Genomic DNA, 23,363 nt, shown 5'->3' with positions numbered 1-23,363 from the left:
ACAAAATGCTGGTTTTCATGATTCCCTATTAACCCTGAGGCTGCCAGGCGGGCTCTTCTCTTTGGTTCATTGTTTGAATGTGCATACTGTTTCTGAAGCAAATGAAATCATTTGCATGAGTCATTTGAGTTAACTTAAGAAATACTAGAATGATGTCATGGATAGTTTCAAATACTTTGAAACAGCTTTAGCCTGCATTATTTCTGAAATGACCGAAAGGAAAAAATGAAAAATAGCCTAGCATTCCTAACTGCCCGGCTTTGGAATTACTTCTAGCTAATTTGTCATTGTATCATTTGGCAAAATGGCAGAATAGTTTCAATCCCATAAGTGTTATATGATAAGGCATGTGATGAAGGACTACTTTACAGATCAATTTTATTTATTCATTCATTCATTCATTTATTGGTTTTTCGAGACAGAGTTTCTCTGTGTGGCAGCCCTGGCTATCCTGGAACTCACTTTATAGAACAGGCTGGCCTCAAACTCACCTGCCTCTGTTTCCTGAGTGTAAGGAATAAAGGCATGAACCACCATACGCAGCTCAATATTTTTATTCTTATGTATGCATTCATGTCTGAATGTGATATTTGTACATTATGTGTGCTGATACACACACATATATACATGTATATCTATACATATACACACACACATATGTACTCTTGGTATGTGAGCATGTGTGTAAGCATGAATATGTGCTTGGGATGACACAGATGTCAGTTTGTCCATAGTGAAATGAAAAGAGGTTTGTTAAAAACAATTGGGCATGCCAGGCAGTGGTGGTGTATGCCTTTAATCCCAGCACTTGGGAGGCAGAGGCCGGTAGATCTCTGTGAGTTCCAGGCCAGCCTGGTTTACAGAGCAAGATCCAGGACAGCCAGGGCTACACAGAGAAACTCTGTCTCAAAAAAACAAACAAACAAACAAAACAATTGGGCAAGTAAATATCCCCTTGAACCCATGATCTTCCTGCCTCCACCTCTTTAGTAGGACTACAGGCATGTACCACTAAGCTCAGGTTTTGGTCTATGGTTTATCCTTTTGCCTGAGTATGTGGTTTAGGTGTATGTGTGTTTGCGTATGAATGTTTGTATGTATGATGTCAGCATACATATATATGCAGACGCACTTACTGATGTGCGTGGAGGTGCCTTCTTTGATTGTTCTAAACTTTATTTATTGAGGCAGAACCCAGAGCTTGAAAACTCTGCTTAGCTAGCTGGCTTGGTCTGGAAATCTCTTCTCCACCTTCTGAGTGCTGGAATTACAGATGGGCCACCATACTCATCCAGTATTTTTGTTGTTGTTTTATTTTTTTGAGACAGGGCTTCTCTGTGTAACCTTTGGCTGTTCTGGAACTCACTCTGTAGACCAGGCTGGCTTCAAAATCACAGAGACCCACCTGCCTCTGTCTCCGGAGTGCTAGGGTTAAAGGCATGTGTCACCACTGCCTGGCTACTCATTCAGCATTTATGTGAGTTCTGGGGATCTGAACTTAGGTCCTTATGTTTGTGTGGCAAATGCTTTACCTAAAAAGCTATCTTTTTGGATGAGATGAGGGAAGGGGTTTCTCACTAAACAGCCTTACCTGGAACTCACTATGTAGATCAGGATTGAACTCACAGAGATCCATCTGCCTCTGCCTCCCAAGTGCTGGGATCAAACACATGCACCACCACACAGGCCAGAATTACTTTTTATTTTTATTTTTTAATTGAAATATATTTATTTATTTATTATTTATTTTATTCCTTTTTATTGAAGAGGGAGCAAGTGATAGCAAGTGAGCATGAGCATGGCTCATTGTGTGTGTAGGTCAGAGGACATCTTGTAGGAGCTAGTTCTCTTCTTCCACCATGTGGGTCCTGGGGATCGAACTCAGGCTAGTTAGTCTTAGTGGCAAGTGCCTTTGTTGAGCCATCTTGCCAGCTCCTGAGATGATGATGATGATGTTGATGATGAAGATGATGATGATGATTGTTGTTGTTATTGTTTCAAGATGGGGTTTCTCTGTGCAGCCCTGGCTGTCTTGGAAATCACTCTATAGACCAGGTTGGCCTAGATCCACCTGTCTCTGCCTACTGAGGGCTGGGATTAAAAGGATGAGGCACCACCACCTGGGTGCTGCTGCTGCTGCTGATTACTATTATTTTAATGCACAAAAATAAATGACATTACAAGGTAACTGACTACATTAAAATATTAGTTATTGAAATGATTTTAAAAACCTGTAATATTCATTCATATGCTTCAATGACATATTAAATGACAAGACCCAGTGGCAGATCATATGGTCACCATTGCTTTGCAGCTGTGAACATAAATCGTATTTTGAGATGGCCACAACCATAGGTAATCCCAGACAGAATCTATGCTTCTAGGTGCCAAAGCCATAGGTCTGCTATTGTGGTTGATGACTGTGCAGATAAGTGACGTAAATACTACATCTTGGTTAATCAAGATGTATTTTCTTCACATCCAAGTTCAGGGTCTGCTAGAGGGCATGAAGAGCCTTGGGTTAGGCACCATCCCCCTGCAGTCTGTCAGCCCCCTGACACAGAGAGCCTTATTTGTCTCTACATTGCCAATTCTTAATACAGTACCTGGTATAGACTCAGTCTCCAACAACCATCGTCTGATGAAGTAAAACACAGAGCAAAAGAAGTGGTGCTTGCCGGGCGGTGGTGGCGCACGCCTTTAATCCCAGCACTCGGGAGGCAGAGCCAGGCGGATCTCTGTGAGTTCGAGGCCAGCCTGGGCTACCAAGTGAGTCCCAGGAAAGGCGCAAAGCTACACAGAGAAACCCTGTCTCGAAAAACCAAAAAAAAAAAAAAAAAAGAAGTGGTGCTAACCACGTGACTGCAAGACTGCAAGGACTTTGTTTATTCCACCAGATCTTCGGGAACTGTAAGGGAAATAGTATTTTGTGTTCCCCTCCCTCCCTCCCTCCTTCCCTCCCTCCCTCCCTTGCTTTCTTTGAGACAGACAGGGTCTCTCTATGTAGGCCTGGCTATCCTGAACTCACTCTGTAGACCAGGCTGGCCTCAGACTCACAGAGATCCACTTGCCTTTGTTTCCCGAGTGCTGGGATTAAAGGTGTGTGCCACTATGCCCAGCCATACTTTCTGCCTCTCTGTTGAAGAAGCAGGGACTCAGGGACCAGGCAACAGATACAGAAGAGTATAATTCGGACTCAGGACTGTTTGACTCCAAAGTCTGTGACTGGGCCACTCACAGCTCTAGGTTCAGATGATAACACAAGTGAAGTTATGTCAGACCCTGGCATGTTTTGCTGTTTCTCCCTGTCCTCTTCCTCCTTGGGCTGTACTGGAGATCAATCTCAGGTTTTCATGCACAGCAGACAAGAGGTCGTCTAATGAGCTGCACTCATTTACAAAGAATCAATAAAATAGCAATGATTCTCTCACAACTCAGCGAGTCTAGCTTATACGGACATCTGGCCAAAGAGTTATTAGAAGCATTCTTAGTCTAGCCACAGGGTGCTTTGTTCCTATTGCTGTAGGAAACCCAGGGAAGGCACCAGAACTGTGCCAGGAAGCTGTTGACTGGATACATGCAATAAGGTCCAGAAGACATTTGTCCAAAAAAAGGGTCGATCCTCCGACTATCCCAAGATTGGGGTTTTTGCACATGTAGAATTTGTGTCCTCTTTCTATATAACGACACACTCTGTGATTGGGTGTTTTAAACTACTAGACAGCGATGACTAGAAAGAGAAAGGAGGAGACAAGGGGCTCCGGGGGGAGCACCAGAGTACATGCCAGCTAGCATGTATGGCTGAGCTGGCTGGGCCTTGACCAGTCCACATGGCTGTTTCTTGTTGCTCTTTCTCAGTCCTCTAGGGTTTCCTCTTCCCCCTACCACACTATGACTATTAATTTCTGCCCATTAGGTGAGACCTGCTGCAGGACAGTTGAAGACTGTCAGAGGGACCAGTAGGAAGGTATGATGTACATGTGTGTATGCACATTCATGTGAGTAAAGGTATGCACGTCATGACTCAAGTGGAGGTCAGAGGAAAACTTGGGGCGTTGGCCCTCACCTTCCACTTTGAGGGACCCTCTGTTCTCTGCCTCTGTCTATGCCATTCTAGCTGGCCTATGAACTTCTTGGGGATTCTCTTGTCTGTCTCTTCTTCCCATTTTGCCTTGAAAGCACTGGGATTACAGATGTGTGATAACATATTCAGATTTAAGTTGGTTCTGGGGATTTGAACTCAGGTCTTCAAGCTTGTGTGGAAAGTGCTTTTCTTACCCACCAAGCCATCTCCCCAGCCCTAGAAGAGCTATATTTTGTCTGATGCTTCCCAAGTTTATTTTGTCTGCTCACGGGAGATTTTATTTTCTGTGCAGGCTTGTGGCTGGCATCCAGGAAGGCCACAGGAAGGTACTAGTTTCCCAAAAAGCAGTGTCTTTTGTTACAAATGCCAACATGCAACAAAGGCTGCTCTGAATTTAACTTCCCTCCGGCTTTCCAACAATCCCTCCTCCACCTTCTTTCTCTCCTTTGTTTGCAAAAGGGCAAAGATATGCTGAAAACAGAACTTTTTCCCTGGGCCTACTCCCTCACTGTGGCTGTCCCTCTATTTCCTGCCTTCCTCTCGTGGCCAAAGCTCCTGGATGGTAGTCTATAAACCCATGCATGGCTTTAGCTTTTAAAACTTGGCATCTCTCCTAATCATCCTACTGAGGACTGTTCTCTGTAAGGTCAGGGAAGCTGTTTGTCAAATACACTGACCTTTTTATCGGTCTAATTTTCAAAATCTGCATACTCAGTACTATTCTGGGAACCATGTACTTGATGCTCACCACACCTGCAGCTTCTGTAATGTCCACCTTTTTGAATATTCATTCTTTTTTTCTCTGTTGGGAGTTTTCCCACTTCTTAGACTTCCACAGTGACTGCTCTGTAGCCAACTCTGATGTTTGTGTCCAGGATCAGCCTAGCATATTTCCTAGTTCTAACAATCCTTCGCTGCACTCTTGTGAGTGCTGGATCTGTAGACAGCTGATCTGAGGAGGGCATCTCACTGCACCTAGTTCTTCCTGTGAATCCTGACATTGTTCATATCATAGTCACGCAGTTCTCTGACTTCTGATTCTTCCTGCTGCCCCAGTTTCAGGTACTGGCAAACCATAAATAGAAAGGTTCTTAAAACCTTTTCCTAGTGAGCCTCATCACTCACTGCACTCTACCTCTGTCCCTCCTTCCCACTCCCAAGGCTACTCAGGTTTTAGCTCCTTGTCTTTCCATTGCTTTTGCTGCCCCTATTTCTATAGTTTTCTTCTCGTTTGTATCACAGACATTCCAGGAAGGTAGTTCTCATAAGGCACCTTATCATGCAAGACTCTTCTGGTGGCTATTAAAAAAAAAATATTTTAAGCTGGGCATGGTGGTGCATGCCTTTAATCCTAGCACTTGGGAGGCAGAGGCAGGCTCCTGTGAGTTAAAAGGCCAGCCTGGCTTAAATTGGAAATTCTAGTTCAGTCAGGGCTATATAGTGAGACCCCGTCTCAAAACAAAAAAATATTTTATTTCTAATTATGTGTGTGGGTATGTGCACATGAGTGCAGGTGCTCCTGGAGTCCAGAAGGCATAGGATCCTCTAGGGCTGGAGTTACAGGTGGTTGTGAGCTGCCCACCATGTTTGCTGGGAACTGGACTCCAGTCCTCTTAACTTTGGAGCCACCTCTCCAGTCCAGGCTTTCTACTATTCATAGAACTAGGCAGAAATCCTCAAATGGAAAACAAGAGAAACATGATGGAATGTATTTTCTACAGGTAGCTCAGGAAACACCTAACAGAAAAGGCATAGCAAACAATATTGACCCTATTTGTTACTATGGTGGTTCCAAGAAATATATTACTTCATTCTTTAAATGAATTGTTTCTCAAACCACAAATATACCTAAGAAAATAGTATTTGATCTTTGCCAAATAGCACAAACCAGTCTTTTTCAATTTTTAAATTACATGTATGTGTGGACAAATGCCTCTCTTGGCACACGTGTGGTACAGGACAACCCATGGGAATTAGTTCTCTTCTTCCACTGTGTGAGTTCCAGGGACCAAACTCAGGTCATCAGACTTATGGCATGTTTACCACAAGAGTCAACTCATAGGCCTCCAAGTTGGTTTCTTTTTCTTTTTCTTTTTTTCCCCCCCTTTTCCTTTTTGGTTTTCTAAGACAGGGTTTCTCTGTGTAACAGCCCTGGTTGTCCTGGAACTCTTTGTAGACCAGCTTGGCCTCGAATTCACAGAGATCCACTTGCCTCTGTCTCCCAAGTGCTGGGATTAAAGGCATGTGCCACCAACACCCAGCCCAAATTGTTTTTTTATCTATGACCAAGTCATTTATTCTGTTTATTGGCATGTTAAATCACTTAGTATCTATAGATATGGTGCCTCATGTGCAGAATTTGGGGGTAGGACTTCAACAGTAGTTTTCAAACCTGGATACACATTAGAGTAGCTGAAGGATGTTTAAGACCTGTTGATGCCCAGAAACTCCTTCTAGGGACCATCTCAAAAGATCTCAACAGGTGGAGCCTAACATCTATGTTTAAAAAGCTGCACCATCGATTCTAATGTGTTGCCAGGGTTGAAAACTAATACATTCCCTTTTGTGTATGTTCTTGTGGGTGTGTGCAGGCCTGGGGGCAAAGGTCAATCTTCGATGTCATTCTTCAGGAACATCCACCTTTTGTGTTCTTTTTTTTTTTTTTGGTTTTTCGAGACAGGGTTTCTCTGTGTAGCTTTGCGCCTTTTCCTGGAACTCGCTTTGGAGACCAGGCTGGCCTCGAACTCACAGAGATCCGCCTGGCTCTGCCTCCCGAGTGCTGGGATTAAAGGCGTGCACCACCACCGCCCGGCCCACCTTTTGTGTTTTGAGGCAGGGTTTCTCACTGGCCTAGAACTAGTTGTGATCTGCTGGCCATGGGAGCCCAGGATCCTCGTCTCCTTTCTGGCAGTGAGATTACAAGCATGCTCTACTACACTTGACTTTCTTATGTGGATTTAGGGGCTGGAACTCTAAGCTCTTTACGTACTGATTCATCTCCTCAGTTCTGAGAACTACTAGATTCCTATCAAGTGTCTTTTTGTCTTTAAAGTGGTTTTCTGACTTTGTTCTTCCTTTCAATGAGAAGTTACCTTTCACTTTAGTTTACTTAGCAATCACATTTGGTGATTGTGGTTATTTTTGACTTAGCCTCTTTCTGTGCCATCGTTCTTGCCACTAGGATGAGCCTTCCTTACCTTGTGTGCTTATTCCTTGGTACGCAGATTTTTACAAGACTAAACTGAATTAAAAAGCTTCCTCTTGGGGCTGGAGAGATGGCTCAGCAGTTAAGAGCACTGACTGCTCCTCCAGAGGACCCGGGTTCAATTCCCAGCACTCACATGGCAGCTAACAACTGTCTGTGATTCCAAGCTCTGACACCCTCACACAGAAATACATGCAGGCAAAACACCAATGCACACAAAATAAAGATAAATAATTTAAAAAAAAGCTTCGTCTAAATCATATTGTTTTTTCTTCCTAAAATAACATACAACTTGGACACCTCATCATGTGATTGATGCTTATTTGTAGGTAAAATGCTGTGAAGCTTTGATTCAGGAAGGGGAAGCTGGAAGTATTCAGAAGTGCTTAAAGGAAATATTTCCAAAGTGTTAGTTGAACTATTGTTCTTACATAATAACACGGTGTGTGATTCTATCTATATATGAGTTAATTATATGTTCAAGAATGTTGTTTTATAGGCAAAAGGCTATTTCTGTTTAAACTGAATTCATGGATAAGCTCTTGAGCAGGATGGGGGTGTTGAAGGCCTCTACTTCATAGCAATGACTACGGAAAAAGAAGCACCCCAAGGGTTATGGAAGACATTGGTGAAGGGAAGCTATAAAAGACATTATTCTTTGCTGGCCATGGCGCAGCTGTACATATATCTTATATCAATTAATGCAAAGAATTTAGAATACCATAGACAGCTTTACAAAGTGAGTTCCCACCCAAGTTTGGAAACATCAAACTTCAAGTAATATGGTCATCCTCTTGTACCTGATAGATCCAACACAACCACTAAATGCCCTCCCAGAGTGCTGTAATTTTCTGGCAACATACTATTTAAACGTTTTCATTTTTATGTGTGTGTTTGTGCAAGTGAGTGTGGGTGCTAATAGCAGCACAAGAGGGCATGGAACCCTCTGGAGCTGGAGTTACAGGAGACTGGAGCCCACTGAAGTGGCTGCTGGGAAGTTAACTCTGGTTCTTTGAAAGAGCAGAAAGTGCTCTTAAATGCCGGCCATTTCTCCAGCCCCCACATTATTATTATTATTTTTTTAAAAAATCACATTTACTTATCGCGTGTGTCGATCAGAGAACTTGTGGAAGTTCTCTTGTTCCACTACGTGGGTAGTGAGAACGGAACTCAGGTCGTCAAGCTTGGCACCTTTACCCACTTCGGTCCTCAACACATTACTTCTAAAGCAATTTACACTTTGAAAAAGTTTGAGTATAAAAAAATTTTAGGTGAAGCCGAGCATGGTGGTGGCACACCTATAAGTACAGCACTCGGGAGGCTGAGGCAGGAGGTTCAGGAGTTCAGGGCCAGTCTCGGCTATTTAGTGGGGTTAGAAGCAGACTGGGCTACAAGAGACCCCTTAATCAATCAATCAATCAATCAATCAATCAATCAATCAATCTCAATCAATAAAATGCAAACTAAGCAGAGCTTGTAATCCCAGCACTCTTAGGGAGGCTGAGGCAGGAAGACTATTAAGAGTTCTAGGCCAGCCTGAGCTACAGAATGAGAGTCTGTCTCAAAATACTGAAATTAAAAAAAAAAAAAGTTTTAAGTTGCATAAGGAACAGCGAAGCAGCCTCCCAGTTAGCAAGCAGCTCACTTCTGAGATGCAAGACTCGCGCTTGAGTCAAAGCTCTGGCGACTCTGCTGCAGAGAAGAGCCCACGGCGGCCCCGCGTACCTGCCTCCTGCCTTCCACATGCATCCCGTACCAGCACTTCGGGACACTTGCCAACGCCGAGGACGCGTCGCGGGACCGCGCGCGCCGCGGCCTCACAATCAGGACGCACGCTGCTGACGTCAGCGGCCGCGGCCCGCCTCCGGCGCCTGGAAAGAGCCGGCTGTCTATTGGCTGGACTTCCGGCGGCCTCGGAACCAATCACAGGACGGCGAGCAGCAAGGTCCAGTCCCTGACGTTGTGCGGTCGCCGCGGGGTTTATTTAGCTCTAGGGTCCTGACCGCCGCCATTCGGAGTCCTCAGCGCCCGAGGCAGTCCCTCGTCCGCTCCGCCCCTGCCCCCGAGCCGCGGCCCCCGCCTCCGCGCCGCCTCTCCGCCCCTCCGGCCGCTGGGAGCCGCGCGCGGGCCCGCGGAGACCATGTCCTGACTGAGGCGGGAGGGCGGAGGCGGCAGCAGCGGGGTGGGCGGCGGCGCCGAGGGAGGCGGAGAGGGGCCGGGCTCGGCTCGTCGCCGCGGGCCGTGCGGGAGTCGCCGCCGCCGCCGCTGCCGCGGCCGCCGGGCGCCGCGCGTCAGACGGGGAGGAGGAGCCGCGGCCGCCAGGTAACCGGGCCAGGGCTGGGGGCGCCGCGGCACAGGCCCCTCGCGGGTCGGCCGCGGCCTGACGGGGCCTCGCGGGGCCCAGGCTGCTAAGCCTCCGGGCGGCAGCGTTGCGGGGAAAGCTCATCGCAGGCCCGGGACTGCCGGCAGCCGCGCGTCCATCTTGGGCTTCCCGGTGCGGGGAGAGCCCAGAGGCTGAGGGAGAGTGGCCCGCTCGGCTTGTTTACCGACCTGAGTTGGCCACTGTCGGCTGCCTGCCTGGCGCTGCCCTTCTGCCCGCCGCATTCCGGCAACTGGGATTCCTCCCGAGTCCGAGTGTGTGGGTCTTGTTCCCATTCCTCAAGTAGGCCGTAAACACCCGGATTTGTCGCTATAAGTTGGTGCTGGTCTCCAAACTTGTATTTTGGTCCCTTGTCCGCTTTCTCTCCGGCTGGTACAGTGGCTTGCCGCTGTTGCCATTTTAAAGCAAATCAGGGCGAGAGTTGAGGCTTCGGGTGGCGATGAGCACCTGGAACTCTGCTCCTAGTAACGATCGCTTAGTGCAGCTACCTTGTACTTTGTTGTTGTTGTTTTTCTGCTCAGATTTGGCCGGTCATTGCACAGACAAAAATGTAATACTTGCTTTAAGCGCCGGGGACAGGCAGTTTAGGTTAAGCAGGAAGTTTGAACCCGCCCATTATCTTGGAGAGACACTGGTGTTTTGAAACCACCTTGCTTAGAATTTTGTATCTCAGCCCTCGATTTCCCCTTTCGGTTACCATACCCTGACTCACTGTTATCCTCTACTGCTGCCAATGTTTGGGCTCATCGTACGTTTGATCTGTGATGATGATAATAAACGTGATGTACAAATACTTGGAAGTGTTATATAATGAATGGCTCCTGTACCCTGTGGTCTCTCATTTAGTTGACTTTCTGTCAACTTTTGCAGCATCCATGGTACCTTTGTTGATCAAAAATGGGTGACTTGGTATACGTAGAGAAGCCAGGGGAGATCTTGGTTTGACAGGGGCCATTAGAAAATGGCTATACTTGGGAAAGGTAAAGCTGGATCCTGTTAATTTAATTAAATGAAGTAATTGTAAATATATTTAGAAGCCTGCTCTTTTTTGATTTGGGGGCTCGTAAAATAGTCTCATTAAACTTTTGTAACTTTTTTTAAATTGAGGGTAATGAGACATTTTTACATTTTTCTGGAGAGGATGTTATTTGAATGCTTCGAGAGATTTTTACTTGTTGCAATTTTAACACCTTTATTAGTGCTGTTGAGTGTTGGGACACCCATTTATTTACTCTTGAAATGTGTTTGGGATAGGATGATGAACTCATTCACGGTAGTGTATTTTAAGCTAATGGCCTTGATCCAGCTCAGTGTACTCATAGAGGTTATGACATATCACTTTTAAAGTCTGAGGATTAAGCCGAGAATGGTGGCACACGCCTTTAGTCTCAGCACTCAGGAGGCAGAGGAAGGTGAATCTCTGAGTTCTGGGCCAGCCTGGTCAATAGATGGAGTTCCAAGATAGACTATATAGAGAAAAACCTTCCTCCTCCCATCAAAAATAAATAAATAAATAAATAAATAAATAAATAAAGTCTGAGGATTAACAGAATTCAGTTGTACAACATTTGAGGTAAATTGATTCATGTGTAATTGATACAGTGAGAGTCATTTCATGTATTTTATATTTATATTGCTTTTATAAATTTTAAACTTTAAATGTAGTTGCAGAAGTAGGATGCTAACTTTTTATGTAACTTGATTCGGTTTTATATGAGCTTTGCTATGGCCTTCCCCTCTTCCCTAGAAATACCCTCTTGTTTGAACACTTTTCTTTGTTTGTGGTGGCTTATTTGGAATATGACAATTCCCACTTATGCCTTGGGTACATTATAATTTGTGTATTTAAACACACCTCTTGCCACAATATATAAACCTACAGAAATGAATGAAAAAAATTCAAACTCCTTATGGTGTTCAAATTTCTCAGTAGTCTGGTGTTGATGTATCCTTTAGTATTAATTTTGTCTTCTTCCCTATGTGAAGCTCAGTCTAGCCAAACTTAAATTGTTTGTTCCTGTGAAGTCTCCTCTTGGTCTTTATTTAATCCACCCTTTCTGTATTCATGGGTCTTAAGTGTGATTCATGGGTCTTAGTGTGGGACAACTTCAGTGCTGTCTCCTAAGAACCCTCTTGAGGCTGGGCCCTGGTAGCACATGCCTTTTATCCTAGCACTTGGGAAGCAGAGGTGTGAGTTTGAGGATAGTTAGAGCTACAAAGAGAAACCCTGTGTCGAAAAACAAACAAAACAACAAAAAATAACCCCCCTGAGAACTTAACCTGAAGGGATATATTTGCTCTTCTTTTGTGTGAAACTTTTCTACCTTTTTTTCCCCTTATTCTGTGGTAATGTAGATTTCTTTTTATGATTTCTGCTTCCCAACTGTATTTTTAAGGATCAGAGAAATGAGTTTATCTATGGAGACAGTGCAGTTGGCCCTGAAAATATGGTCTGGCAAAGTATTTCTGGTTATAGAGGTATTCCAGAATATATAGTTTATATGCTTTCTACTATTGGAGTTTCTGGGATTTTGGGTGACTTATGAGACAAAATATTTGAAACTATGGTCATGTCTTAAAAAATACTTGGTCAGTATGTTTACATCTGTTAGCACTTTTTTTTAAAACTAGTACAAGGTGTTGGTATTTTTCCAATGACTGTGTTATATTATTCAAATGAAAATGTCTGGTTTCCTTCACTGGGTCTGAGGCAGTTACTTCGCTTTGGGTTTGGTACTAGTGACCGGAAGGGTAGCCATCCTGCATTGTATGCAAATGACATGGGAAGGAGCAATAATTTGTAGCCTCAGTTTGCATTTCTAACCTCTGATGCTGATGGTATGTATCAAAAGGCCAATGAGACAGAGGAATATGTGATGTAGCTCAGAACTAGAATGCTTACCTAACAAATTTGATCCCTAGCACCATAAAAATAATAAACAAACAGGTAAGCTTTAGCTTCATTAAATACAAAGAGAAATAAAAGAAGAAAGTTAATTATATGTCCTAAACAAGGAAGCAGAGAATTGAAGGGGGTTATTTAAAGCAAAACAACAACAAATCACAGCCATTATATACTGTCTTCTGAATTCGAATTGCAAGTGTGTTATTGCAGCTTAATATGCAGCACTAAATGAGGATCCTTTCCTTCAGCTACACAACAGGGATTTTGGCATACATCTAAAGAATACTGTCTCAAAATAAAGAGCTTATAGTTGAGAATAATTAGGCTTAAAGTTCAGTAATCAACATACAGTAGGAGAAATGGATAGCTGCATTCAAAAAAATTAAGTTGTAACCCTGACTTCATCTAATATTTTATAGTTTAGCTCTTAAATTTATGTTTATGGTCAGCCAGGCGGTGGTGGCATAGGCCTTTAATCCCAGCATTTGGGAGGGAGAAGCAGGTGGATCTCTGTGAGTTCAAGGCCAGCTTGTTCTGCAGAGTGAGTTTCAGGACAGCAAGGGCTACACAGAAAAACCTTGTCTCAAAAAAGAAAAAGTTTATAAATGATATGAAGTAATGGATCCAACTTAATTATTAGTAGGAATGCTAACTGATCTAGGTTTCAATCTCATTACTGGTATTGGTCTATGAAAGTGCTTTTTACAAATCCAAGTAGCCCATTGACTTGATAAGGTTACATTATTATTATTATTATTATTATTTTAGTTTTTTTGAGACAGAATTTCTCTGTGTAGTTTTGGTGCCTGTCCTTGAACTTGCTCTGTAGACCAGGCTGGCCTCAAACTCAGAGAGATCCGCCTATGCTGGGATTAAAGGTGTGCGCCACCAACGCCCGGCTACATTAATATTTTTAATAGTTAATCAGTTTGTTGGTTCAATTATTTATGTCACTTGGATATATAACTCTCTTTCTTTCTTTCTTTCTTTCTTTCTTTCTTTCTTTCTTTCTTTCTTTCTTTCTTTCTTTCTTTCTTTCTTCCTTCCTTCCTTCCCTCCCTCCCTCCCTCCCTCCCTCCCTCCCTCCCTCCCTCCCTCTCTCTCTCTCTTTCTTTCTTTTGTCTTTTCAAGACAGGGTTTCTCTGTGTAGCCCTGGCTGTTGTAGAACTCACTCTGTAGACCAGGCTAGCCTTGAACTCAGAAGTCAACTCACAGGCCTCGAACTCAGGTCCACATGCTTTGCCTCCCAAGTGCTGGGAATAAAGGCATTCAACACCAGGCCCACCTGTTTGTTTTGTTTGACAGGGTCTCAGTGTCTCATGGCAAGCCTAGAACTTGCTATGTAGAGCAAGCCAGCCTTGAACTCATAGAAATTTGTCTGCTTCTGCCTCCTGACTGTTGAGATTAAAGTTGTGTACACTGTGCCTGGTGCAATGTATTTTATAGATTTGTGCTTGTATACTCATGAACCTTTCTTCTTTTTTTTCTTCTCTTCTTCCTCCTCCTGTGGTGATATTACGTTCCCCAAAATATTGTGCACCCTAGTAAACTTATCTGGGGTCAGAGAACAGAACAGCCACTAGATATAGAGGCCAGAAAATGGTGGCACACACGCCTTTAATCCTGTCACTTGGGAAGCAGAGATCCATCCGGATCTCTGTGAGTTTAAAGCCACACTGGAAACAGCTAATGTTGACTCACACCTTTAATCCCAGGAAGTGAGCCTTTAATCCCAGGAAGTGATGGCAGAAAGCAGAAAGGTATATAAGGCGTGAGGACCAGGCACTTAGAGCCTGGTTAAGCTTTTAGGCTTCTGACTAACAGTTCAGCTGAGAGCCATTCGGATGAGGACTCAGAGGTTTCCAGTCTGAGGAAACAGGATCACCTGAGGAATTGGCGAGGTGAGGAAGCTGTGGCTTGTTCTGCTTCTCTGATCTTCCAGTATTCACCCCAATCCTAGGCCCTGGGTTTGTTTTTATTAATAAGACTCTTTAAGATTCATGCTACATCCTCCTCCTCTCTTCTTTGAGACAGGTTCTCATGTAGCCCAGGCTTTCCTAAAACTTGGCATGTAGGTGGATTTCTGATCTCCTGCCTCTGCCTTCCCAATGCTGGAATTACAGGAATGTGCTGGAGATGTAACCTTGTTCATGCTAGATGAGTCCTCTGCCAATTAAGCTACATCCCCAGCTCTGCAGTACCAAACTGTTAAGAAGGCAGCATTTTACTACTTCATTTTCCTGAAGTATACTCATCTGTGGAAGTTTAGGATGAAAGGAACTTTGGTTTGTATTTTGTTGTATTTCTCACTTTTAAACCATGCCTGTAAGTTGTAGAATTTTTTTCTTTTCTTTATAAGACAGGATCTCATTGTGTACTCCAGGCTAGTTTGGTGAATACTTTGCAGGCTGACCTAGAACTTGAGGAAAGTGATCCTCCTACCTTAGCTTTCTGAGTGCTGGCTTTGTTAGGCATATGCTACCACTCACAGCTATGCTATATTAAGTTGTTTTTTTTTTTGTTTGTTTGTTTTTTGTTTTGTTTTGCTTTTTGAGACAGGGTTTCTCTGTGTAGTTTTGGAGCCTGTCCTGGATCTTGCTCTGTAGACCAGGCTGGCCTCGAACTCACAGAGATCTGCCCGGCTCTGCCTCCTGAGTGCTGGGATTAAAAGAGTATGCCACCACCACCCAGGTTATCCAGAATAATTTTTAAGTGTTGAATACAATGACATAAAACATTCAGTTTGGGTTTGGAAGTTAATATTATTTTTAAAACTTAATATAGCTGCCAGGCGGCGGTGGCGCTTGCCTTTAATCCCAGCACTCAGGAGGCAGATCTCTGTGAGTTTGAGGCTAGCCTAGTCTAGAGAGTGAGATCCAGGACAGGCACTAAAACTACACAGAGAAACCCTCAAAAAAAAAAAAACAAAAACAAAAAAACAAAACAAAAAAAAATTCTGTAAAATTGCAAGAACAGTTTTTTTAAACATTTACTTTGAATTTGTTTACAATCCAGTAAAGCGTTTATAGACCAAGTCTGTAAGTCCCTGGACCATTATTTTCAGTAGGATTGTGTTAATACTCTCCAAAACATTTCATTCTGTGTTCTGTTCTGTCCCTTCCAGGACAATGAATTCTCATGTGTTCATAACCTCATTATCAACACATGGCACACATTGTTTCATTTCTAGTTTTTCTACCTCTTCCTTGGGGATTATTTAAAGAAAAACTGCAAATATTTCAGTGCTGATTTCCCTCTCCCACTGGAACTATCCCAATATATCCCAGTCTTGTGCCTCTCTGTCTACTACATCCTATAACTCGGCAGTCATATCAGAGGCTTGATCACATTCTATTTCTATTACCATTTATATTATGTGGTACATTTAATTCATGGTAGGGCATATGACAGCATTAGAAACAGGTTTTGATATTGCTCAGGTCTGTTATGTAGTAACAAATTAAATATTAGTTAGGATTTTTGTTTGTTTGTTTTTTGTTTTTTGAAACAGGATCTCTTTCTGTGGCTCTGGCTGTCCTGGAACTCGATCTTTAGACCAGGCTGGCCTTGAACTCAGAGATCCGCCTACTTCTGCCACCCAAGTGCATGCACCATCACTCCTCAGCTAGTTAACTTTTAAAATTTGAGCTTAACTCGGTATATTACAGTGGAAACAGGGAAAATCTATTTTTTTAATTATCTTTGGAAATAAGGTGTTTGCAGAATAAGTCCATTAGTAGAAATTCTAAAGTGAGTTTTATTTATTTATTTTTTTTTTACACAGAAGAACAGAGGCTTTGCTAACTAGTGTAGTACCATGCTGGAGAGCACATTATTTAATTGCCTTTTATTTTTACAAGAAAGATGATTTTGGCTCTAACAGATATGTAGAATATGCTTACTAATCACATAGACAGTCATTGCTTTTCTTTACAATGTGATCATCTGTAGATTCTATACCATCTAAACATGTCATGTAGTTAGACTTACTCTTTTTCACTTGGCTGAATGCAAATAGAAGGCTTTTAAAATTTTTATTAACATAGCATATTTGTTTGTTTTTATTGTTTTTTGAGACAGGTAGGGTCTCACTCTGTAGCTCTGGCTGTCCTGGAACTCACAGAGATTTGCCTGCCTTTGCCTCCTGAGTCTGATTCTTTCTTTCTTTCTTTCTTTCTTTCTTTCTTTCTTTCTTTCTTTCTTTCTTTCTTTCTTTCTTTCTTTCTTTCTTTTCTTTCTCTCTCTCTCTCTCTCTCTCTCTCTCTCTCTCTCTCTCTCTTTCTTTTTTTTTTTTTTTCCTTCTCCAATCTGGACTATTATAGATTAGTCTAAAGTCAGGCTGCCTGTAATGTGTCCCTTCACCCCCACCCATTCTAGGTGCAAATTTAGTGTTTTGTTTTTAAATAAATTTCTAGGTTCTGCTTATTTGTTCAACTTTTTAGACATCTCTTTCATCATTCTAAATCTAAAAAGGAAAACATGAATAAAATGTGTGTCACCAAGTTTCTGTTGTTTTTCAAAATGTGTGTTTAGATATTGCCTGTTGGTAGTCTCAGAGGGATTGCTCTGCAAGAAACTCAGGCAAGTTAATAATTCGAGTTTTGGATGGTGGGAACATGCAACTGAGTGTGTGCGCTTGGATATAGAAGGCTTGGATTCAAATTGTGGCTCTATCACTTAGCAGCTCCTGATTATTATTATTTTTTTCTTAATGGTAGTTACTGTACTTTGTCTCTAGTCTTTTTTTTTTTTAAACTTTTTTTTAAGATTTATTTATTATATATATAGTGTTCTGCCTACATGTATGTCTGCACACCAGAAGAGGGCACCAGATCCCATTACAGATGGTTGAGAGCCACCATGTGGTTGCTGGGAATTGAACTCAGGACCTCTGGAAGAGCAGCCAGTGCTCTTAACCTCTGAGCCATCTCTCCAGCCCTGTCTCTAGTCTTTAAAATTGGACATAATAATAGTTCGGAGGAGTGAATTGGCTAATATATGTAAAATGTTTCATATAGTGCTTAGCAAGGTTTGTTAGCTATTATGTTTACTTGTTGAACAGGGCTAACTTTGGCAGAATTGTGAAATAGAGTTGGCCTAACTGTTCACCCACTTCTAATGATTTGGAACGAACAGTGTTTTCACTGTTCTGCATGATGCCCTTTGCTGTCTTTACAATGAAAGAAAAAGAAAAACTTCATCCTGTTCTTATTACTTATACTATAGGAATCATTGGTTTTTATTTGTTTGTTTTGGTTTTGTTTTGTTTCAAGACAGGGTTTCTCTGTGTATCCCTGGCTGTCCTGTAACTCACTCTGTAGACCAGGTTGGCCTCAAACTAAGAGATCCTCCTGGCTCTGCCTCCTGAGCACTGGGATTAAAGGCATGTGCCACCACCGTCTGGTTCTAGATTACATTATTAAGTAACACATTTTAAGTAAAAAAAAATTTTTTTTTAATACAGTCTCATTATGTAACCCTGGCTAATATGGAGCTTGCTTTGTACACCAGACTGGTCTTGAACTCACAGAGGTCTGCCTGATTCTGCCTGAGTGTTGGGGGTAAAGATATGGGCCACTATACCTGATGTTTTTATACAATTTTAATTCAAAAATAACTTTTATGTTTCAAGTGAATAACAGAAGTTGAATTGATTTGAGAGATTGGTATTTTTGAATCAGATGGTAAATCTAAGTTGGCACTGCCTTGGAGTATTTCAGATGTTTGCTTCTGCCACTTTTTCAGAGCCTTATTTCATATACTTTTATGTAAAAGTTACAGGTTTCTACCTCCTTCCCCTGTCAAACACATAGCTCCTTTAGCATCTGATGAAAAGCTGCTATTAGTGAGCTAGATATCCTTATCAATAACCTTCTTATAGGTGCTTTGTAATTTGGGAGTAATCTGTTGGCAATCTCTACAGAGAATAGAATAATGAAAGAAGTTTTGAACATGTTAAGTGCTGTTGGATGTCTTTCTGTATTCTGTGAATATGTGTTACTCCCCATTGGCTAATAAATAAAGCTGCATTGGCCTATGGCAGGGCAGGATGGAGCCAGGCGGGAAAATCCAAGAGAGATAGTGAAAGGAGAAAGGAGAGTAAGGGGAGACACCCCCGCCGCCTAAGAAGCAACAAGATGCCAGTAGACGGGTAACACCATGGCCACATGGCAACATATAGATTAATAGAAATGGGTTAAGTTATAAGAGCTAGCTAACAAGAAGCCTGACCAATAGACCATACAATTTGTAAATAATATAAGCCTCTGTGTGTTTACTTGGGACCGAGTGGCTGCAGGATGCGGGTGGGAGAGATTCGTCCAGACTGCGGGGCAGGGCAGGACCAGAGAAACTTCAGGCTACAGTTAAGTTCTTAGAAAAGTCTCATTATTTTATGATCCTCGGGATGGAAGCCAGGATTTCAGGCATGCTAGACTGAATTAGCTCCCAGACCTCTTTTATTTTTACTTATTTATTTTTGTCTTAGAGACAGGGTTTTTCTCTGTAGTCCTGGCTGTCCTGGAACTCACTCTGTAGACCAGGCTGGCTTTGAACTCAAAGTGATCCACTTGCCTCTACCTCCAGAGTTCTGGGACTAAAGGCGTGTGTCTTCTCTTTTATTTTTAAATGCTGAATTGGCAATGTACTCTGAAGGTTAATTGTCCCAGTCCCATACACATCTAAGAAGTCTGTAATTTTTCATTTCTATAGTTTCCCTGAGCACAAGGAGAATGTTTTACCTAGTTGTATCTGTCTACTACTTCTGAGTTGTAAATTGATTAGTTTTGTTTGAGATTGTAATTTGGGGTGCATGACTAAAATTGATTTTACTATAGCTGAGGGACATGCATGTATGTAGTATTCCTTACCTTTCTTACACTGTCTAGTAACTGAAATGCTTAGGAGAAAGTTGATTTTGTATTTAATGAGATAAAGTTGGTAAGTAAAGGGAATTCCTGAAATGACTAGGAGGTAGATGAAAAGAAATGTCACTATTTATGTTATATAAATGTCATATATATGTTATATGCTAGATTGGATACAATTGTAAATAATTGTGTTTTCTAGGTCTTTTTTTTTCTCATCAGTGGATTGCTAATTCATGTTTAAGAGGGAGAACCTGTGATAATTCTCTTACTATGTTTTCTCCCCTAGTTAATGCATTCTTTATTTTTTTTTTAAGATTTTTTATGTGCACTGATGTTTTGCCTGAATGTATGTCTGTGTGAGGGTGCCAGGTCCTCTGGAACTGTAGTTACAGACAGTTGTGAGCTGCCATGTGGGTGCTAGGAATTGAGCCCAGGTCCTCTGGAAGAGCAACCATTGTAGCCATCTCTCCAGCCCCCTAGTTAATACTTTTTTTTTTTTTTTTTTGGTGTTTTGAGACAGAGTTTCTCTGTGTAGCTTTAAAGGCTGTCCTGGAACGAACTCTGTAGCCCCGGCAGGCCTTGAACTCACAGAGATCCGCCTGCCTCTGCCTCCCAAAAGTGCCGGACTAAAGGCGTGCACCACCACCGCCGGCTAGTTAATACATTCTTTTTCTTTTTTGGTTTTTGGAGACAGGGTTCTCTGTGTAGCTTTGCGCCTTTCCTGGAACTCACTCTGTAGACCAGGCTAGCCTGGAACTCACAGAGATCCGCCTGGCTCTGCCTCCCGAGTGCTGGGATTAAAGGTGTGCACCACCACTGCCTGGGTTAGTTAATACATTTTTATCACATTGAAATGATAATCTTTAATGGGGTTGGAGAGATGGCTCAATGGTTAAGACCATGTACTGTTCTTGCAAGAGGACAGGAGTTGTGTTCCCAGCACCAACATCAGGTGGCTTACAACTGCCTGTAACTCCAGTTTCAGGGGACACATCTGTTTCCCAACACTCAATATGTACACACGTATAAATAAAATATTAAAAACTAGATCATCTAGTTGTAGTATGGGTAATTGCCTCAGTTAAGTAATTGTAGCTAGAGTTTTCCTGCCTGGCCCACTGTCAGGACAAATCTCTCTCACCCACCAGTCCCACAGCCGCTCAGACCCAACCAAGTAAACAGAGAGACTTATATTGCTTACAAACTGTATGGCCATGGCAGGCTTCTTGCTAACTGTTCTTATATCTTAAATTAATCCATTTCTATAAATCTATACCTTGCCACGTGGCTTGTAGCTTCTATACTGGCATCTTCACATTGCTGCTTGTCATGGCGGAGGCTGGCAGTGTCTCTTCCCACCTTCCTGTTCTCTCAGTTCTCCTCTCCGTTAGTCCCGCCTATACTTCCTGCCTGGCCACTGGCCAATCAGTGTTTTATTTATTGACCAATCAGAGCATTTGACATACAGACCATCCCACAGCAAGTAATGGCATAGTGCTGGTGTGGCCAGTGTCATTCTGATAGCTGTTTTTTTTGTTTTATTTTGTTTGTTTGTTTTTCTGAGACAGGGGTTCTCTGTGTAACAGCCCTAACTGTCCTGGAACTCATTCTGTAGACTAGGATGGCTTCGAACTCACAGAGATTCAAAAGCATGCATCACCACACCTGGTCTGATAACTGTTATTTAACTTGAATTTATTTTGTACTACTTTTCACATTCTTGGGAGGACTTTTACCAGGTTTGTTCAGTTCAGTCTTCTTTGATAACAGGGGACTCTTTCCTAGGTAACAGTGATTTCTGTAGAGGAAGGGTAATTCTGAGATCTACTTATACATTGTTTTCACATGTATGTAGTATTTTTAGATACTTGGACTATAGCTCAGAGTACTTGCCAGCACATGCAAAGCCCTGGCTTTTTTTTTTTTTTTTTATTAATTCCTCAGAACCACTACCAAAAATTAGTGATTTGTAAAAAATTGGTACTTGTGCCCTTTATGTAGCACTATCCAAATAATCAGTACATGGGTTGTGATAGCAGTTCATGTTGCTCAGATTTTTAATACAGAAGTCTGGCATAGAATGGCATACTTTCAGGTATCGAGGGATGGAACAGTATTTCTTTCTTTCTTTTTTTTTTTTTTGTTTTTGGAGACAGGGTTTCTCTGTGTAGTTTTGGTGCCTGTCCTGGTTCTCGCTGTCTAGAACCAGGCTGGCTTCAAACTCACAAAGATCTGCCTGGCTCTGCCTCCCGAGTGCTGGAATTAAAGGTGTGCGCTACCACTACCCAGCTGGAACAAGTATTTAATGAACAATTTATTCTTAGTAGTCTAGTTCCTTTAAACTGTTGATAGTTAAACTGAAGCTTAGAAACATGAAATTCTGATATAGAATTCAGTTTTGGATATGGTAAGTTTGAGATGTTTGTTAAATAGTTGAGTAAATGTTCTGGAGGCGGCTGGATTCATTAATCTGAAGTTGGGTAGTGTCAGACTGGAAATAGAATTTGGGAATCATCAGCATATAGGTAGGATTTAACACCCACAGATGGGAGCCAGTGAGATGGATCAGGTACAGGCATTTGCTGCCAAAGCTGATGACCTGAATTTGATCCCTGTAACACCCATAGTGGAAAGGGAGAACTGACTCCTGAAAGTTGTCCTCTGACCTACATGTGAACTACATACAAATAAAGAAAGGAAGGGAAAAAAGTAAAACCACAGATTGATTGAAATTCCTAAAAGAGTGAGTTGGTGGTTAGAGCTGTGTCAACCAAGGAACTCTTGGTGCCTGAAATCAGAAATAAAAAGAAGCCAACAAAGATTGAGGGAGAAGAGCTAGTGAGAAATACAGGAAAGCCAAAACATGTCTTGAAGTCTGGTGAGAACAGTGTGCTTAGTTGTGGGTCACAGGACCAGAAGGCTCCAGACTAAGCTATTTGACAAATTTTATGGTTGTTCTTTTTTTCCCCATAAGTTATTCATATTCCAAATATCAAAGTAGCAGGGGCAAAATGTTTTATAATTTTGTTATGGAAATTATATTATTTCTATTATAAGTTACATTTTATGCAGTGCATGTTCATTTATTTCTGAGACATTGTCTCTGTAGCCCAGGCTGGTCCAGAAGTTGACATCCTCCTGCTTGTACTTTTCTTAGTGCTGGGATTTCAGGCATGTGTCTGCACACCTGGTCATATTTATTTATGTTATTATAAATTAAAATTTATTATTTTATATGTATAAATAAAGTTTTGCTTGCATGTATATCTGTTCACCACATGCGTGGTGCTTGTGGAGTCCAGAAGAGGAGGTTGAATCCTCTGGAACTGGAGTTACAGATGATTGTGAATCACCATGTGAATGTTGGGGATGAAACCCAGGTCCTCGGGAAGAGCAGCAGTGCTCTTGATTGCTGAGCCATCTCTCCAGTCCATTTGATGGGAGTGAGTGAGAGGAGGACACAGTAAAGACCATGATTTTCAGCGGAACACTTTAGATAGTTGGTGATACATATGTAACTTGTGTGGTAAGATAAGGGGGGAAAACGGGTATAGCTAGCTTTTGCCAGTTTGTAATCTGTCTAGCTAGATAGGAATATATCTCAGATGTATCAAACGGGAACCCCAGCCTAAAACCTCAATCTGAAAGGTGGTACTACTTCATTTGCTTTGTTTAAATCAGCTTGATTTGAACTTTGAAATCTCTTGACATTCAATCTCAGTTCCTAGGGTTTTTTTGTTGGTAGTGTTGTTGTTTTAAGAACTTTGGCATTATGCATTTTACCTTCTCTAGGTAAAGTGTTGTCTTTCATTGTATTCCATTAGGCTCCTTCTAGTTTTTCTGGTTCTGCTGCCAGCTGTAGACTCCCAGTGCCTGTGGCTTGGCACTTTTTTTTTTTTTCAGTAGTGCTGAGTACTGGA

General features: G+C 42.2%; 1 protein-coding gene and 1 long non-coding RNA gene across 4 annotated transcripts in view; one reads left to right on the top strand and one right to left on the bottom strand.

Annotated features, from left to right (window-relative positions):
- Positions 1–9,504, bottom strand: part of LOC128095063 (uncharacterized) — a 36,960-nt gene extending 27,456 nt beyond the window's left edge. Inside the window, exon 1 of the long non-coding RNA XR_008213141.1 lies at positions 9,015–9,504. This is a non-coding gene — a long non-coding RNA (uncharacterized LOC128095063). The remainder of the gene's footprint in view (positions 1–9,014) is intronic.
- A 6-nt stretch (positions 9,505–9,510) lies between these two features.
- Zranb1 (zinc finger RANBP2-type containing 1) overlaps positions 9,511–23,363 on the top strand; it is a 61,616-nt gene continuing 47,763 nt past the window's right edge. The window contains exon 1 of one of the 3 annotated variants that reach the window (XM_052713745.1): positions 9,511–9,611. The gene's annotated coding sequence lies outside the window, so the exon portion shown is untranslated. The remainder of the gene's footprint in view (positions 9,612–23,363) is intronic. The other 2 variants (XM_052713744.1, XM_052713743.1) reach the window with 2 other exon arrangements.

Source organism: Peromyscus californicus, unplaced genomic scaffold (genome assembly GCF_007827085.1).
Source record: "Peromyscus californicus insignis strain IS unplaced genomic scaffold, ASM782708v3 Scaffold_4__1_contigs__length_199733344, whole genome shotgun sequence".
NCBI classification, from domain to species: Eukaryota; Metazoa; Chordata; class Mammalia; order Rodentia; family Cricetidae; genus Peromyscus; species Peromyscus californicus.
This window is presented reverse-complemented; position numbering and strand designations above follow the sequence as displayed.